Raw genomic sequence first — 19,649 nt, 5'->3', positions numbered from 1 at the left:
TGAGTGTGGTGACGAGGAGCTTTTCACAGTAACTTCATTGCAGTGTTAATGTAAGCCTACTTGTGGCACTAATAAAGATTATTAACTCATTGACCCATCTCCACCATTCCTTTCCTCCACTCCCAGTTTTCTCCCATCCTCTACTCTGGTTTGGATCAATTCTAACCTCTGTACAGAGTGAAGTTAACAACTCAATCATTTTCTCCCCTAGTCACTGAAGCCCCACCCACTTCCTGTTCCCTCACCATGATGGCCGTACATGAGCTCTGCTACTCCTCAGGGAGTCACCATGATGTGGAGATGCCGGTGTTGGACTGGGGTGAGCACAGTAAGAAGTCTCACAACACCAGGTTAAAGTATAACAGGTTTGTTTCGAATCACTAGCTTTTGGAGCACTGCTCCTTCCTCAGGTGAACGAAGAGGTAGGTTCCAGAAACATATATAGAGACAAAGTCAAAGATGCAGGACGATACTTTGAATACTTTGTCTATATATATGTTTCTGGAACCTACCTCTTCGTTCACCTGAGGAAGGTGCAGTGCTCCGAAAGTTAGTGATTCGAAACAAACCTGTTGGGCTTTAACCTGGTGTTGTAAGACTTCTTACTGTACTTCCTGAATCAAGATGGCAGTCATTAGCCTGTGACTGTTCCCAGGAAAAAGCCCAAGACCAGCCGATTTGGGACCAGCAGGTTTTTATTCTCACCTTGTGGCCATCAGCAGGTTTTATTTGGAGACCCAATTCCCTGCGGATCTGTCACCCTCACAATGTGTGATTGACGGTAGCTCCCGTCCAATAGGAAGAGGGGGCGGGTCTGGAGCACCGACCGGGAGCGGCTGGTCCTCCAACCAATCGGAGTGAATGAGGGGCGGGGCCCACTGTGATTGAAGCATGCGCAGTTTGGGTAATGGCGTCGGGGAGCGGCTTATTCAGCTCCGAAATTGGTAAGTACGGAGGGAGCGAGGAATCGCGTGAATCTACGGAAACGCTGCGTGAATCTGTTGTGTAAGCCACAAATCTCCGAAAAGAGCTTACTGGACCACCCAGTTTGCAGCGAGCGGGGCTGCAGGCCCAGGTTATCGGCCTCCATCTTTAATAGATGTCATGTGCATCAGGGCGCATGCGTGATCGCCATCTTTGTAGCGGGCAAATGTCCAGTGACTGGGTGGAGCATTTTCATAAAAATAAACCAAAGCAGAAGAAAAATCGTACAACATTGTAGATAACCAATACCAACTCCCCTCTGCTCCCCACTAGGAGGAGCTTGTTACCCATTGATCAGACTGGAGACAACTTGTCCATCAAACTGCATTAGCCTTTGAATCCCAATGTCTTACCGATGCAGCGCAGTGGCAGAGAAGAAAAAAACGGGGTGGCACAGTGGATGTCACTACTGCTCACAGTGCTAGAACCCGGGTTCAAATCCGACCTTGGGTGACTGCGTGGAGTTTGCACGTTCTCCCCATGTCTGCGTGGGTTTCCTCAGAGTGCTCTGATTTCCTCCCACAGTCCCTTTCACTTTCTCTCTACTCCAATAGAGGTGAACCAGTTGGGTTTCTATGCCAATCCAGCAGTTCTCATGGTTACATTTTCCTGTTTCCCACAAATTACCAGATTGATTCAGATCAATTTCACAACCTGCCTTTGTGTTTTTGTGGGTTCTCTCTCACTCCCTTTTTTCTGTTTTAAATCCATTTCACAGGGTATTACAAGAGGAGGCTTTGCAATTGGGGAACTGACATCGAACATGATATCAGAATCTGATGGAGCCAGCCAATTTATTGTAACCTGAACATCATTGGATTTTGAACATGAATGGAAAAAGCACCGATCACAGTGGGGGGAAATTGTACCATGTGTCCTGTGTGTGGACAAGATTTCAGCCAATCATCTGGATTTTCGGAACATAATTGCAGTCGTGACGGAGATGCCATGGAAATGTGGGGACTGTGAGAAGGGATTCAATTACCCATGCCAGTTGGAAACTCATCAACGCAGTCACACTGGGGAGAGGTTATTCACTGCTCCCAGTGTGGGAAAGGATTTGCTCACATATTCACTCTGCTGAGACACCAGCAAATTCACACTCAGGAGAGGCCATACACGTGCTCTGTGTGTGGGTTGGGATTCAATTGGTGAACTAACCTAGCATTACATCAGTGGGTTCACACTGGGGAGAAGCCGTTCACCTGCTCCCAGTGTGGGAAGAGATTTGCTCACTCATATACCCTGCGGACACACGAGAAGAGTTCACACTGGGGAGAGGCCATTCATCTGCTCCCAGTGTGGGAAGGGATTCACTCACTCAGCCAATCTGCTGAGACACCAGCGAGTTCACACTGGGGAGAGGCCATTCACCTGCTCCCAGTGTGGGAAGGGTTTCATAGAATTTACAGTGCAGAAGGAGGCCATTCGGCCCAGCGAGTGTGCACCGGCTCTTGGAAAGAGCACCCGACTCAAGGTCAACACCTCCACCCTATCCCCATAACCCAGTAACCCCACCCAACACTAAGGGCAATTTTGGACACTAAGGGCAATTTATCATGGCCAATCCACCTAACCTGCACATCTTTGGACTGTGGGAGAAAACCGGAGCACCCAGAGGAAACCCACGCACACACGGGGAGGATGTGCAGACTCCGCATAGACAGTGACCCAAGCCGGAATTGAACCTGGGACCCTGGAGCTGTGAAGCAATTGTGCTATCCACAATGCTACCGTGCTGCTCAATCATCCCACCTACTTGATTGTTTCACACAATCATCCCACCTACTTGCACATCGATACATTCACACTGGGGAGAGGCCATTCACCTACTCCATGTGTGGGAAGGATTCAGTCAGTCCTCCAACCTGCTGAAACACCAATAAATTCACAAGTAACTGTTGTAATTGGATTATGCTGTTAATCATATTCAGGATTGAACCATGTTCATTTGAGTCTGTTTCTGCTGAATTGAAAAATAACTCCAGCTCAGTTATAGGTGTTAATGTAGTTGGTCTTGGAAAGAGAGGATTTGCAGTTAGGAAACACAAACTAAACATCGCATCAGCATCTAACACTCACCAAATCTATCGTAAACTGAATATCATCGGATTTTGAACTTGGAAGGAAAAAGCACCGTTCACAGTGGGGAGAAACCGTACACGTGTTGTGTGTGTGGACGAAGCTTCAGTCGGTCATCTGGCCTTTCGAAACATAAATGCAGTCACACTAGGGAGAACCCATGGGAATGTGGGGACTGTGGGAAGGCATTTGATTAGCCATTCCAGCCGGTAGTTCATCAGTGCACTCATGCTGGGAGATGCTTTTCACGTGCTCTGAGTATGGAAAGGGATTCACACACTCATACCACTTGTAAACACACCAACATGTTCACATGGGGGAGAGGCTGTTCATCTTCTCCCTATGTAGGATGGGATTTGCTCATTCCTCCAATCTGCTGAGACACCACTGAGTTCACACTGGGGGAGACCATTTAAATGCCCAGACTGTGAAGAGTGTTTTTAAGATTCTGGGGAACTGATGTCCCATTAACATATTCACACTGAAGAGAGAGACCATTCAGATGCTCTCACTGTATCACAGAATTTACAGTTCAGAAGTAAGCCATTTGGCCCATCGAGTCGGCACCCGACTTAAGCCTATACCTCCACCCTAATCCCGTAAACCAGTAACCCCACCTAAACCTTTTAGACAGTAAGGGCAATTCAAAATGGCCAATCCACCTAACCTGCACATCTTTGGACTATGGGAGGAAACCAGAGCACCCGGAGGAAACACACGCAAATACAGGGAGAATGTGCCGACTCCGTACAGACAGTGACCCAAGCCGAAAATCGAACCTGGGACCCTGGAGCTGTGAAGCAACAGTGCTGACCACTGTGCTACCGTGCCGCCCAATCGGCAGCTTACCACTCAAAGAACAGGGTTCAGACAATCGTCTCACCTCACTGTACAGCAGCGTCTTCACACAGGGGAGAGGCCATTCACCTGCTCCCAGTATGGGAGGGGATTCACTCAGATTCCAACCTACTGATGCACCAGCAAGTTCACAAGTAACTTCACTGATTGGATTGTTTTGGGCATCACAGCCTGGACTGAACCATAGGCATTGGGGTCTGTTTCTCCCACAAGTCCTGAAGGACGTGCTTGTTACACGAATTGGACATTCTGAATTCTCGCTCAGTGTAGCTGAACAGGCACCGGAATGTGGCGACTAGGAGATTTTCACAGTAACTTCATTGCAGTGTTAATATAAGCCTACTTGTGACAAGAACAAAGATTATTATTATTATGATGATGATGTTCTTAAACTCCAACCCTATTGTAAGAAATTTAATTCTGAATAAAATTCAAGTCAAATCAGTTTGTGTTAATCATAGTTAATCAATGGGCGGCTCATTAGCACAGAGTTAGCACTGTGGCTTCACAGCGCCAGGGATTCGGGTTTAATTCCTGGCTTGGGTCACTGTGCGGAGTCTGCATGATCTCTCCGTACCTTTGTGGGTTTGCTCCAGGTGCTCCAGTTTCCTCCCACAAGTCCCGAAAGACGTGCTTGTTAGGTGAATTGGACATTCTGAATTCTCCCTCTGTATACCCGAACAGGCGCCGGAGTGCGGCGACTAGGTGCTTTTCACAGTAACTTCATTGCAGTGTTAATGTAAGCCTATTTGTGACAATAATAAAGATTATCATTATTATGACTGTGGAATTAATTGGAGGAATCTTCCAAACAGCCAGCACTGGTACAATGGGCCAAATAGTTTTCATCTGTGCTGTATCGTTCCATAGAATAATTAATATTCAATGGGAACAGCAGTAAGCCATTCAGCCTTTTAAGCATGCTCCTCCATTTACTAAAAAAATGTCTGATCCAACACTAAGTCCACTTTCCTGCCTTCTCTCCATAACCCTGATTTCCATAAATTATTAAAAACCTATTGATCTCAGCCCTGAAAATGTTCAAGGACGCGGCCTCCAAAGCTTCCTGGCAGCACGGTAGCACAAGTGTTTAGCACTGTGGCTTCACAGCGCCATGGTCCCAGGTTCGATTCCCTGCTGGGTCACTGTCTGTGCGGAGTCTGCACGTTCTCCCGTGCCTGCGTGGGTTTCCTCCGGGTGCTCTGTTTTCCTCCCACAGTCCAAAGACGTGCAGGTTAGGTGGATTGGCCATGATAAATTGCCCTTTGTGACCAAAAAAGGTTAGGAGTTATTGGGTTACGGGGATGGGTGGAAGTGAGGGCTTAAGTGGGTCAGTGCAGACTCAATGGGCTGAATGGCCTCCTTCTGCACTGTATGTTCTCTGTTCTCTCACATAATTCTTTGGGAGACAAAATTCTTCCTCAAATCCTCTTATTCTGCAACTATGTCCTCTGGTCCTACATTCTACCATCAGTGGAAACATCCATCCAATATTTACCCTGTCTAACCCTCTAAAAATCTTATATGTTTCAATCATATCACCTCTCGTACTTATGCACTCCTAGGAGTACAGACCCAACTTGTTTAATCTTTCCTCATGGAAATTCCTCCATGTCCGGGATCATTGCAGTGAATCTCCTCTGTACTGCCTCCAATTATATTATATCTTTCCTTAAATGAGGGGACCAAATCTCTCTTGACATAAGCACCAGCATCACATTTGCCTTCCCTATTAGCTTCTGCTCCTGTCTGCTAGCTTTCTGAGCTTCATGAGCAAGAACCCCAAGTCCCTTTGGGCTACAGCTTTCTGCAGTCTCACCATTTAAACAAGAACCCGCCTTCTCATTCATTCTTCCAAAATGAACAATCTCACATTTTCCCTCATTGAATTGCAGTTCAGCATCAGTAAATAGAGAAGGAGAGGAACCAGTGACTGTGGGATTGACGCACAGACTTAGCACCCTGAGAGGAGTCAGGGAAAAGTTGGAAAAATGTCAAAAAACTAATCATGTACTGACAGGAAAATAAAGGTTTTTTAGTAATGGCATACAACAGCGTAGATATTCACAAGAATGTATGTGTTGTATTTATTAATTTCTTTGAATTGCGTAACAAAATTGGTTTCCTTCTGTTTGGATGCTTCAATGGCGTTGCTGTTACCCAGCATTCCCTGCGGGTGTGAATGTGCCCTATTCACACTGCGGGAGGTCAGTGCGCAGGCGCAGTGCTGAACTCCGCGGAACATGCGCAGTGTCACCTTGCCCAGAGGCGGGTGAGTACGGGAGAGGTTTTTTTATAAATGTTTTTATTGAAGCTTTTTCCAACCAACGTTTTTACATAACAAAAATAAACGAGAATTATTAAACAAACAAGGTGGGTGTTGTCTTTATACAAAGCAAAATTCACATTATATCCACAATTCCCCCCCACCTGAGTCCCCCTGCCTCCCCCCCCCCCCCCCCCCGGATGCAGCTGCTGCTGACACTGCTCCCCTAGAAAGTCAAGGAAAGGTTGCCACCGCCGAGAGAACCCCATCAAAGACCCTCTCAAGGCGAACTTTATTCGCTCCAGGCTGAGGAACCCCGCCATATTGCTAACCCTGGTCTCCACACTCGGGGGTTTTTAGTGCCTGCACATAGCAAGATCCATCTCCGGGCTACCAGGGAGGCAAAGGCTAATACCTCAGCCTCTTTCGCCTCCTGCACTCCCGGATCCTCTGACACCCCAAATATCGCTATTGTTGGGCTCACCTTCACCCGAGTGTCCTAGATCCTGGATATCGCCCTCGCAAAGCCCTGCCAGAATTCTTTAAGCGCCGGGCATGCCCAAAACATATGGGCATGGTTCGCCGGACTCCCTGCACATCTTGCGCTCCTGTCCTCCACCCCAAAGAACTTACTCATTCTCGCCATCGTCATGTGAGCCCGATACACCACCTTAAAATGAATTAAGCTGAGCCTGGCACATAATGAGGAGGAATTTACCCTGCCCAGGGCATCAGCCCACAGGCCCTCATCCAGATCCATTCCCAGCTCCTCCTCCCACTTGCCCTTCAACTCCTCCACTGAGGCATCCTCAGCCTCCTGCAGCTCCTGATATATGTCCGACACCTTCCCCTCCCCTACCCAGATGCCAGACACAACCCTGTCCTGTATCCTACGCGGGGGCAGCAGCGGAAATGTCTCCACCTGCTTTTTAAGAAAGTCCCGAACCTGGAGGTACCTGAACGCATTCCCCGGGGGCAGGCCGAACCTCTCCTCCAGCGCCTGCACACTGGGGAAAGTCCCGCCTATAAACATGTCCCCCATTCTCCTAATGCCTGCCCTATACCAGTCTTGGAACCCCCCATCTATCCTACCCGGAGCAAATCTGTGGTTATTCCGTATCAGGCTCCACACTGAGGCCCCCTCCTCCTGCCTGTGCCTCCTTCACTGTCCCCAAATCCTCAGTGCCGCCGTCACTACCGGACTTGTGGTGTATCACGCCGGTGAGAACGGCAGCGGCACCATGACTAGTGCCCCTCGGCTGGTGCCTCTGCATGACGCCGTCTCCAGCTGCCCCCTCCTCCATCATCAACTTTCTAATCATGGCCACATTGGCCGCCCAATAATCGCTGTAGAAGTTCGGCTGAGCCAGTCCTCCCCCTCCCCCTCCCCACGAATGCCCTTTTAACTCGCAGGGTTTTATTCGCCCACACAAATCCCATAACAATCCTATTCATCTGCTTAAAAAAGGACTTGGGGATGAAACTGGGGAGGCATTGAAAAACGAACAGGAACCTGGGGAGACCCATCATCTTGCGGGAGAGGTTTTTGTTAATGGGAGAGAGTGGGCGGGGCGGAGGGAGGAATGGAGCCGGGAGGTGAGGGTGGGTAGGGAGCGGAGGCTTCAGAAACACCTGGTGTAGGCCCCAAGACCAAATATGACCCCGCAAGTCCGGAGTTTGTAGATCGGAGGGTTTTTCCTGAGAATAGGCCCAGATTTGAAGACCATCTTGTTTCAGCAGGAGCAGTGCGCACGCGGGACTATTTGTTTTACGTAATGGAGTGGGCGGGGCTTCAGGGTCCCAGTGACCAGAAAAGTTTTGACTCGTTGATCTAAATCTGCTAATGGATGAGAAATGCCTCAATGAGTAAATAACGGCTGATTATAGAAGGGTAACTGAGGTGGCGGAATGGATGTGGAGGCTCCATAAACACCCTGTGGAGATGGCAGAATAAGAATCTAATGTTTAATCCAGGCGGGGCAACATCCGGGAGGCTGCACATGACATCAGGGGGGAGTGGGAGGAGGAGAAAATGTTGTGAATTTCTCTTCTAGACTGACAGGAATGGATTCTGGAAACTCTTTTTACTGGAGGTTAGAAGGGGAGGATTTACACACAGCAAACTCAAATCAAGAGAAATGTTTTTCTCTTCTGAATTTTTAATCCTGGACTGACAGTGATGACTTTTTACAGGACATTAGGAAAGCAGAATTTTAAGGTGAATAACTCACCCAAGATTCACTTCAAAACCTGAGAGAAACTCAGTTTATTAGTACCTGAATGTAAGTGTTTCTGTTTTATTTGGGTTCAAGATTTAAACATCTGTGTAGCTGGAAATAGGGTGGAGCAAGATTTGCAAACAAGGATGTAGCTTAACCGGGACCCAATGTAGATCAGTGAGCACAGGGGTGATGAGTGAGTGAGTGGGATTCAGTTCAGGGGGCATGGCAGCAGAAATTTGTATGAACTCAAGTTTGGCAGGTTCCCTACCCTGAACAACATAATTGAACCAGTTTGTTTTTTACAACATTCAGCAGTTTTTATGGTCACTTTTTCCTTGTGCCGGTCCCACACATCACCAGATTCAGTTGGCTCAGTTTCACAACCTGCCTTTGTCTCTTTGTAGGTTTGCACTTACACCTTTTTCTGGTTTTAATCAATTTCACAGAGTATGAGAAAGGGACAAATTTGCAGTTGGGAAACTCGAACTAGGTATCATATCAGGATCTGATTGAGTCGCCCAATTTATCGTAACCTGAATATCTTTGGATTTTGAATATGGAAGGAGAAAGCACCATTCGCAGTTGGGAGAAACTAAACACATGCTCTGCGTGTGGACGAGACTTCAGCCAATCATCTGACCTCTTGAACCACAAGTGCAGACACAACGGGGAGAAAGCATGGACATGTGGGGACTGTGGGAAGGGATTCAATTATCCAGTTGAGCTGGAAACTCATTGGCGCAGTCACACTGGGGAGAGACCGTTCACCTGCTCCACGTGTGGGAAGGGATTCAGTCTGTCTTGCAACCTGTTGGCTCACCAGCGTGTTCACTCTGAAGAGAGACCTTTTAAATACCCAGACTGTGGGAATTGCTATAAAAGTTCTGGCAAACTGTTGCGCCACCAACATATTCACAGTAATGAGAGACCTCAGGTGCTCTGACTGTGGGACTGGGTTCAGGCAATTATCTGATCTCACTGTACACCAGCGAATTCACACTGGAGAGAAGCCGTTTACCTGCAAAAAGTGTGAGAAGGGATTCAGTTGGTCGTCACGCCTGCTGACACACCAGCAAGTTCACACTGGAGAGAGACCATTCTCCTGCACTGTTTGTGGGAAGGGATTCACTAATTCTTCCGCCCTGCTGAAACACCAGCAAGTTCACACTGGGGAAAGACCGTTCACCTGTTCTGTGTGTGGGAAGGGATTCACTGGGTCAACCGACCTGCTGGAACACCAGCGTATTCACAGCGGGGAGAGACCATTTGGCTGCTCCACGTGTGGGAAGAGATTCACTCAGTCATCAACCCTGCTGCCACACCAGCGAGTTCACACTGGGGAGAAGCCATTCATCTGTTCCATGTGTCAGAAGGGATTTGCTCACTCATCCACCCTGCTGAGACACCAGCGAGCTCACAAGTAACTACTTTGATAGAACTTTGCTGTTTATCCATTTGGGTGTGTTTCTAAAGAAAAGCAGGTCCAGCCCCGTTATAGGATTAATATTCCGGATTAAAGTCAAATCAGTTAGATGTTTTTAATATCTCCAACACAAGTTAGTTCCTTTTGAAGGGATCTCCCTCTCTTCTGTATCCCCTATCCTCACCTCCAAAAAGAGGAGCTTGAAGTTCTTTGAGGATATAATAAGCAGGGTGGATAAAGGGAACCAGTAGATGTGGTTTGCCCAAGACTGTAAGAAACGACAGAGAGTTGTGAACACCGCCCAATCCATCACGCGAACCCGCCTTCCATCTATTGACTCTATCTACACCTCCTGCTGCATTGAGAAAGCAGACAGCATAATCAAAGACCCCTCCCATCTGTGTTTTTCTTTCGTCCATCGGGCAGGAGACACAAAAGTCTGAGAAAAAGCACTAACAGGTTCAAAAACAGCTTCTTCCCCGCTGTTACGACTATTGAATGACCCTCTTATGGACTGAACTGATCTCTTCACAAATCTTCTCATCCGATGCCTGTGCCTATATATTTACATTGTGTATTTATGCATGTCCTATGTTTTTTCATGCATGGAACGATCTGTCTGGATTGAAGGCAGAACAATACGTTTTACTGTACCTCAGTACACGTGACAATAAAACAAGTTCAATTTAGATTTCCAGAGGCATTCAGTAATAATAATGATCACCTTTTATTGTCACAAGTATGAAGTTACTGTGAAAAGCCCCTGATCGCAACATTCCGGCGCCTGTTCGGGTAAGCTGGTATGGGAATTGAACCCGTAAGGTACTACATACAAGGTTATTGCACACGATAAGGACTTATAGTGTTGGGGATGATTTTTTAGCATGGATAGAGGCTTGTATAACTAACAGAAAAGAGTGAGTTGGGATAAATGGGTCATTTTCAAATTGGCACATTAACTAATGGACTGCCCCTGGGATCAGTGTTGGGGCCACAACTATTTAGATCAATATAAATGACTTAGAACCATAGAATTCCTACAGTGTAGAAGGAGGCAATTCAGCCCATCGAGTCTGCACCTAGCAGCAGAGGGCAGTAGAGCGGAGCTACTGATTGGCCGTTGCAGGGGAAATTTGCATACGTCCGTGTGCTCACCCTAACTTGGAGGTGGTTTGTGGAGGAGCTCTTGTCAAGTGACACTTAAACCCAAAACATTTCTTCAGTGTTTCCCTCCGTACCCCCTCCTCTAACCAAAAATAACCACCCGCTGTAAGGATCAAGAGGAAGACTCGAGGGCAGGTAGAAGTGGAAAGTTGAACCGTGACATCACAGCCTGCAGGTAAGGGATTGGCTGGTGACTGGTAAGTAGTTTTTATTTATTTTCCCTCATGTGTTATCGTGCGGGGTGCAGAGGTTGCTGAGTGAGTGCTTGCTGAGAAGGGGAGTGAATAACAGGTAAGCTCTTTCTTTCTTTTTTTTTATCTAGAGGGGATGACAGGGAAGGTAGTGCAATGTTCCTCCTGTTTGAGGTGAGGGACGCCATTAGTGTCCCTGCTGATTTCATCTGTGGGAAGTGCACCCATCTCCAGCTCCTCAGAAACTGCGTTAGGGAACTGGAGTTGGATGAACTTCGGATCATTCGGGAGGCAGAGGTGGTCATAGATAGAAGCTTCAGGGATGTAGTTACTCCGAAGAATAAAGATAGATGGGTGATGGTGAGAGGGGCTGGGAGGAAGCAGTCAATACAGGGATCCCCTGTGGCCGTTCCCCTTAGTAACAAGTATACCACTTTGGATACTGTTGGGGGGGGGGGGGGACTTACCAGGGTTAAGCCATGGGGTACAGGTCTCTCACACAGAGTCTGTCCCTGTTGCTCAGAAGGGAAGAGGGGAGAGGAGTAGAGCATTAGTCATTGGCGACTCCATAGTTAGGGGGATAGATAGGAGATTCTGTGGGAACGAGAGAGACTCATGGTTGGTGTGTTGCCTCCCAGGTGCCAGGGTGCGTGATGTCTCGGATCGTGTTTTCGGGATCCTTAAGGGGGAAGGGGAGCAGCCCCAAGTCATGGTCCACATAGGTACCAACGACATAGGTAGGAAAAGGGATAGGGATGTAAGGCAGGAATTCAGACAGCTAGGGTGGAAACTTAGATCTAGGACAAACAGAGTTATTATCTCTGGGTTGTTACCCGTGCCACGTGATAGCGAGACGAGGAATAGGGAGAGAGAGGAGTTCAACACGTGGCTACAGGGATGGTGCAGGAGGGAGGGGTTTCAGATTTCTGGATAATTGGGGCTCATTCTGGGGTCAGTGAGACCTCTACAAACGGGATGGTCTGCACCTGGACCAGATGTGTACCAATATCCTGGGGGGGAAATTTGCTAATGCTCTTCGGGAGGGTTTAAACTAGTTCAGCAGGGGCTTGGGAACCTGAATTGTAGCTCCAGTATACAGGAGGTTGAGAGTAGTGAGGTCATGAGTAGGGTTTCAAAGTTGCAGGAGTGTACCGGCAGGCAGGAAGGTGGTTTAAAGTGTGTCTTCTTCAATGCCAGGAGCATCCGGAATAAGGTGGGTGAACTTGCGGCATGGGTTGGTACCTGGGACTTCGATGTTGTGGCCATTTCGGAGACATGGATAGAGCAGGGACAGGAATGGTTGTTGCAGGTGCCGAGGTTTAGATATTTCAGTAAGCTCAGGGAAGGTGGTAAATGAGGGGGAGGGATGGCATTGTTAGTCAAGGGCAGTATGGTGGCAGAAAGGACGTTTGATGAGGACTAGTCTACTGAGGTAGTATGGGCTGAGGTTAGAAACAGGAAAGGAGAGGTCACCCTGTTAGGGGTTTTCTATAGGCCTCCGAAAAGTTCCAGAGATGTAGAGGAAAGGATTGCAAAGATGATTCTGGACAGGAGCGAAAGCAACAGGGTAGTTGTTATGGGGGACTTTAACTTTCCAAATATTGACTGGAAACTCTATAGTTCGAGTACTTTAGATGGGTCTGTTTTTGTCCAATGTTTGCAGGAGGGTTTCCTGACACAGTATGTAGATAGGCCAATGAGAGGCAAGGCTATATTGGATTTGGTACTGGGTAATAAACCAGGACAGGTGTTAGATTTGGAAGTAGGTGAGCACTTTGGTGATAGTGACCACAATTCGATTAAGTTTACTTTCGTGATGGAAAGGGATAGGTATATACCACAGGGCAAGAGTTATATCTGGGGAAAGGCAATTATGATGCGATGAGGCAAGACTTAGGATACATCGGATGGAGATGAAAACTGCAGGGGATGGGCTCAATGGAAATGTGGAGCTTGTTGAAGGAACAGCTACTGCGTGTCCTTGATAAGTATGTACCTGTCAGGCAGGGAGGAAGTGGTCGAGTGAGGGAACCGTGGTTTACTAAAGCAGTCGAAACACTTGTCAAGAGGAAGTAGACTTATGTAAAGATGAGACATGAAGGTTCAGTTAGGGTGCTCGAGAGTTACAAGTTAGCTAGGAAGGACCTAAAGAGAGAGCTAAGAAGAGCCAGGAGGGGACATGAGAAGTCTTTGGCAGGTAGGATCAAGGATAACCCTAAAGCTTTCTATAGATATGTCAGGAATAAAAGAATGACTAGGGTAAGAGTAGGGCCAGTCAAGGACAGTAGTGGGAAGTTGTGCTTGGAGTCCGAGGAGATAGGAGAGGTGCTAAATGAATATTTTTCGTCAGTATTCACACAGGAAAAAGACAATGTTGTCGAGGAGAATACTGAGATTCAGGCTACTAGACTAGAAGGGCTTGAGGTTCATAAGGAGGAGGTGTTAGCAATTCTGGAAAGTGTGAAAATAGATAAGTCACCTGGGCCAGATGGGATTTATCCTAGGATTCTCTGGGAAGCTAGGGAGGAGATTGCTGAGCCTTTGGCCTTGATCATTAAGTCATCTTTGTCTGCAGGATTAGTGCCAGAAGACTGGAGGATAGAAAATGTTGTCCCCTTGTTCAAGAAGGGGAGTAGACATAACCCCGGTAACTATAGACCAGTGAGCCTTACTTCTGTTGTGGGCAAAATCTTGGAAAGGTTTATAAGAGATAGGATGTATAATCACCTGGAAAGGAATAATATGATTAGAGATAGTCAACACGGTTTTGTGAAGGGTAGGTCGTGCCTCACAAACCTTATAGAGTTCTTTGAGAAGGTGACCAAACAGGTGGATGAGGGTAAAGCAGTTGATGTGGTGTATATGGATTTCGGTGGGCCCCGATCGCGGGCCAGGCCACCGTGGGGGCACCTCCCGGGGCCAGATCCCCCCTGCCCCCCCACGAACCCCGGAGGGCGCCCACGCCGCCAGGTCCTGCCGGTAAGGACCTACTCCAATTTACGCCGGCGGGACTGGCAAAAAACGGGCGGGACTTCGGCCCATTGTGGGCCGGAGAATTATGGCAGCCCCAGGGCCCATTGAGTCGCGCCGGTCCCCGCTATTCTCCGAGGCGGGCGGCGCGATTCACGCCGGGCTGAATTTTGGGGTGCCGAATAATTTGGAGGGCGGTGGGGGTTGGATTCACGGCGACCCCCGGCGATTCTCCGACCCGGAGGGGGGGGTCGGAGAATCCCGCCCCTAATTTATAGATTCCAATTTAAAAGATTTAATATGTACACAGTCTTTGGTATTTGAGCTATCTCATCTACTAAAAGTAAACTAAAAAAATACTCAACACAAATGAAATTTAAAAATCGCTTATTATCACAAGTAGGCTTCAATGAAGTTACTGTGAAAAGCCCCTAGTCGCCACATTCCGGCGCCTGTTTGGGGAGGCTGGTACGGGAATTGAACCGTGCTGCTGGCCTGCCTTGGTCTGCTTTCAAAGCCAGCGATTTAGCCCTGTGCTAAACAGCCCCTTGTACAGACGAGAATGTGATTGCGTGACTACATCACTTAATAAAGGAGTCAGTGAAAGTGGAAAAGGAGACCATGGAAACCAAAAATTAACTCCTGAAAATCAGAGAGCATCTCTCGAGAAAATCTCAAGAAGAGCCATTGAAAAAATATATTTTGAGCCCTGGAGTCGGATCTTTCAGATGCTGAATTGTAGATTTTACACCAAAGATTTATTTAAAATAGAAGCAAAAGTTCAGAAATTTATTCTAAACAGGTTTCTGCTGAGAGTTCTTGAATGAAGGGGAAAGATCACAGATGGTGCTTTTAAAAATAGCCACTGGTAGCCCCCACAATAAATGACATTTTCAGCAGATTAAGTTCCAGCGGTTATAGGGGTTAACATCAGCAAGTACAAAATATTGTCAGATGATCAATACTAAACAACAGCAACAACAGCAGAATCCAACCCCTGCAGTCATTTATGAACTTGCTGATGCCTCTGGAGACATCGTGACTGAGTGAATCCCTTCCCACACACACACAGCAGTTGAATGGTCTCTTAGTGTGAGTGCGTTGGTGTGTCAGCAAGTTGAAAGACTTCACGAATCCATTCCCACACACTGAGCAGGTAAACGGTTTCTCCCCAGTGTGAGTGCGCTGTTAAGCAGTGAGGTTGGACGACCGATTGAATCCCTTCCCACACACGGAGCATGTGAATGGTCTCTCCGCAGTGTGAGTGTGTTGGTGAGCAGTGAGGTTGGATGACTGCCTGAAACTCTTTCCACAGGAGGTGCAGCCGAATGGTTTCTCTTCAGTGTGAATTCGCTGGTGTCTCAGAAGGGTGGGTAAAACTGTGAATCCCTTCCCACACACAAAGCAAGTAAACGGTCTTTCCCCAGTATGGAGCCGCTGGTGTACAAGGAGGGAGGATGCCTGTCTGAAACTCTTTCCACAGGAAGTGCAGCTGAATGGTTTCTCCTTAATGTGAACTCGCTGGTGTGACAGCAAGTGGGATGATCCGGTGAATCCCTTCCCACACACAGAGCAGGTGAATGGCCGCTCACCTCTATGAACACGCTGGTGTGACAGCAGGTGGAATGACTGAGTGAATCCCTTCCCACAGTCGGAGCAGGCGAACGGCCTCTCCCCAGTGTGAGTGCGTTGATGTACAGTGAGTGCTGAAGAATGCCTGAACCTCTTTCCACAGGAGGTGCAGATGAATAGCTTTTCCTCAGTGTGAATCCGCTGGTGAGACCAAAGGCCAGATGACTGAATGAATCCCTCCCCACACACAGAGCAGGTGAATGGCCTCTCCCCAGTGTGACTGCGCCAATGGTTTTCCAGCAGGGAAGGGTAACTGAATCCCTCACATTTCCACGGTCTCTCCATGGTGCCAGTGTCCTTGTGTCTCTCCAAGTTGGATGATCGCTTGAAGTCTTCTCCACATACAGGACACATGTATGGTTTCTCCCCAATGTGAATGGTCGTGATGTTTCTTCAGGCTGTGTAACTGGTTAAAGCTCTTTCCTCAGTCAGTTCACTGGAACACTCTCACTCAGGTGTGTTTGTCTCAATATCTTTCCAGTCACACTGATGTTTAAAAGTGTTTCTCACAGACAGAAGAGACAATCGTTTCTCCTTCAACATTCAAAGTCTGAGGATTTTCAGGTCCTGATGAATTGAGTGACTGTCAGATGATGTTTAGTTTCAGTCTCACATCTGTAAATCCTCCTTTCTAATATCCTGTAAAAGGAATTTACAAACGTCATCACTGTCAGTGGAGCATATAAATTCTGAACAGACAATTCTAGTTTCTCTGGAACATTTTTTCCTCTCTTGTTCCCCCAAAGCTGTAAATCCCCCTCCCACACACTCTCCCTGGGCTGAAATCCAAACCCATCTCCCCATCTGCACCATTTCTTTCCTCCACTCCCAGTTTTCTCCCTCCCTCTCCTCTGCCTGGGTTCAATTCTCCAGCTCCTGTCTGCAGACTGACAATAAAATCAATTATTTTCTTTGTCAATTATTCTTTTTGTCTACTATGTATGGACTGTGTACGTTCCCTTGGCCACAGAAAAATACTTTTCACTGTTCTTCGGTCCATGTGACAATAAATCAACCAATCAGCCGTGTGAATCATCAACAAGATGCACTGCAGTAACTCACCAAGGTTCCTTAGACAGCACCTTCCAAACCCACAACCACTACCATCTAGAAGGACATGAGCAACAGACACCGGGAACCCCATCACCTGGAGGTTCACCAAGTCATTCAGCACCCTGACATTAAAATATATCACCGCTCCTTCACTGTCGCTGGGGCAACATCCTGGAACTACGTCCCTGACAGCACAGTGGGTGTACCTACACCTCAAGGACAGCAGTGTTTCAAGAAGGCAACTCACCATCACCTTCTGATGGGAAACTCGGAATGGGTAATAAATGCTGGCCTAGCCAGCGACGCCCACATCCCGCCAAAAATTGAATAAAAAAATATATATCTGCTGCTCCTGTCCTAGATGGTAGTGGCTGCATGCCTGAGTGTGTGGGTGTGTCAGTCAATGTGTGCGGGGAGTGTCTGGTGTGTTCTTGATGTAAGGGTATCTGCTGATTAGATGGGAGTGGTTGTTGGTTTGGAAGGTGCTGTTCCCTGTTTCTGTAGTGTAGTGATTATCATGTTTGCTTAAAGGCCCTCGGTTTAAAACTGCACAGAAACATTATCAAACCCCATTCATTTGTGTGTGTGGAAAAGTTACGCGATTGACATTTTCAGTATTCATTTACACCCATCCTGAATTGCCCTTGAATTGGGTTGCTGAGTTGATCTGCCGTGTGGAACCCCGATCCCCAGGGCTTCAGCCTGGTTCTCTGCTTTACTAGTCTAGATGTGGAGATGCCGGCATTGGACTGGGGTGAGCACAGTAAGAAGTATTACAACACCAAGTTAAAGTCCAACAGGTTTGTGTCGAATCACATGCTTTCGGAGCGCAGCTCCATCCTCAGGTGAATGAAGAGGTGGGTTCCACAACCACATGTATAGACAAATTCAATGATGCAAGATGATACTTTGAATGCAAATCTTTGCAGGTAATTAAATCTTTACAGGTCCAGACGGTGCAACTGGAGAGAGGGATAATCACAGATTAAAGAGATGTGAATTGTCTCAAGCGAGAACAGTTGGTAGGATTTCGCAAGCCCAGGCCAGATTGTAGGGGGTGAATGTAATACAACATGAATCCAAGGTCTCGGTTGAGGCTGTACCCATGCGTGCGGAACTTGGCTATCAGTTTCTGCTTGGCGATACTGCATTGCTGCACGTCCTGAAGGCTGCCTACCTGAGCCCACACCTCCACCCTATCCCCATAACCCAGTCACCCCACCTAACCTTTTTGGACACTAAGGCAATTTAGCATGGCCAATCCACCGAACCTGCACATCTTTGGACTCATGTCTGTGCTATCACTAAGACTGCCCGTTTCCACCTACATTACATTATCCGGCCTCTCTCTTGTGTCTGTGTGCCTGGGCTGAAACCTCGGTCATGCCTTTGTCACCTCCCGATTCGACAATTCCATTACACACCTGGCTCCCCCACATTCTACCTCTATAAACTTAAATCCATCCAAATATCTGCTACCCATGTCTTAATTCACAGCAAGTTCCTTTCCCCTATGATCCCTGTGCTCCGAGACTTGCATTCGCTCCCAGTCAATTCTCACCCTTGTTTTCAAATCCCTCCATGGCCTCATCTCTCCCTGTGTCTGTCATCTCCTCCAGCCCCACAACCCCCTGCGATATCTGTACAGCTCTGATCCTGGACTCTTGCACCCCCCCGATTATAATTACTCCGCCATGGTTTTAAGTTCCCTCGGCCCCAAGCACTGAATTCTCTCCCTAAACCTCCCTGTCTCCACCTCACTTACCTTCTTTAAGACTCTCTTTAAAACTCACCTCTTTGACCTCCTTTTGTTTCTGGGTGCCTCACTTTGTTTTATAATGTTCCTGTGAAGTTGACTGGGATGATTTATGATGTAAAAGGTGTTATATAAATAGAAGTTGTTGTTGTTGACTGTAACCCTGACCTCCTGTTTTACATCCCATTGGTTTCACAACAAACTCTATCTCTGATGTTTTGCCCCCTGCGGGTTTGCAGCCTCTATAAAGACGGCGGCCGTTAACTCAGGCCTGTCACCGGGAGCAGGCCGCAGCTGCCGCGCCGCTCGATGCAAACCCGGCCCGGAAACCTTATTGGGGTTTGGAGCCTCCACCGGAGATCGGCGAAACCTCCCGTCCGAGTGCAGCATCGGCACTGCGCATGCTCCAGCTCACAAGGCCCAGGGAGTGATTGACGGCAGCTCTGGGCCAGTAGGAAGAGAGAGGTGGGCCTGGAGGACCGAGTGGTTGCAGTGGGTCCTCCAACCAATTGGAGTGAATGAAGGGCGGGGCTGAGCCGGGTCTCCGACGTGAGGTGGAGCATGCGCAGTACCGATGACAACTCAGGATTCAGGCGGGAGGTTGGAAATCCTGAGCCGGTCAAATTCGATCAGGTGAGTCATGAGGGAGGGATGGAGCCGGCGGATGGGTCTGGAGGCTTCATAAACACTCCGTGCAGTCCGAAGCCCCGAATACGAAGGTCGATACAGCAGTTCATCCAACGAAAGCTGCTCGGGCTTTTCCCCGAGACAGGCCCGAGTGGCCGGGCGCATGCGGACGGAGCGAGAGCCCTGGCGTTGCCCCCTCTTCCTATTGGTCCGAACCCGCTGTCAATCAGTCCCCGGGCATTGTGAGCTGGAGCAAACCCTTCACCATCATTGTCAGCTCCCTGGTCTGCAGCTGCGGAGCTTCTCCCTCCCGGGAACAGGCCCAGGTTAACGGGCACCATCCTGCTTCAGACACTGGAGGATGGTTCACATCAGAGGATGGGAAAGGGGGGGGATAATATTTTATTGTCAGTCTGCAGAC

General features: G+C 48.1%; 2 protein-coding genes and 2 long non-coding RNA genes across 5 annotated transcripts in view; 3 read left to right on the top strand and 1 right to left on the bottom strand.

Moving 5' to 3' along the window:
* The window catches only part of LOC140418685 (uncharacterized), a 207,869-nt gene that overhangs the window by 25,505 nt on the left and 162,715 nt on the right, over nt 1-19,649 (top strand). The gene's annotated exons all lie outside the window — the stretch shown is intronic.
* Nucleotides 871-4,368, top strand: LOC140418674 (uncharacterized). Its single transcript, XR_011945222.1, has 2 exons — nt 871-944; nt 1,703-4,368. It is a non-coding gene; the product is annotated as an uncharacterized lncRNA (long non-coding RNA).
* On the bottom strand, nt 14,883-19,410 carry LOC140418690 (uncharacterized). Its single transcript, XR_011945236.1, has 2 exons — nt 18,639-19,410; nt 14,883-16,431 (listed from the first exon to the last, which is right to left on the bottom strand). It is a non-coding gene; the product is annotated as an uncharacterized lncRNA (long non-coding RNA).
* LOC140418683 (uncharacterized) overlaps nt 19,128-19,649 on the top strand; it is a 47,352-nt gene continuing 46,830 nt past the window's right edge. For both annotated transcript variants that reach the window (XM_072502241.1, XM_072502237.1), the window contains exon 1: nt 19,128-19,234. The gene's annotated coding sequence lies outside the window, so the exon portion shown is untranslated. The remainder of the gene's footprint in view (nt 19,235-19,649) is intronic.

This window comes from Scyliorhinus torazame, chromosome 5 (genome assembly GCF_047496885.1).
Source record: "Scyliorhinus torazame isolate Kashiwa2021f chromosome 5, sScyTor2.1, whole genome shotgun sequence".
Taxonomy (NCBI): Eukaryota; Metazoa; Chordata; class Chondrichthyes; order Carcharhiniformes; family Scyliorhinidae; genus Scyliorhinus; species Scyliorhinus torazame.
Note: the sequence above shows the minus strand (reverse complement) of the source record. Positions and strands in the feature narration are given on the sequence as shown.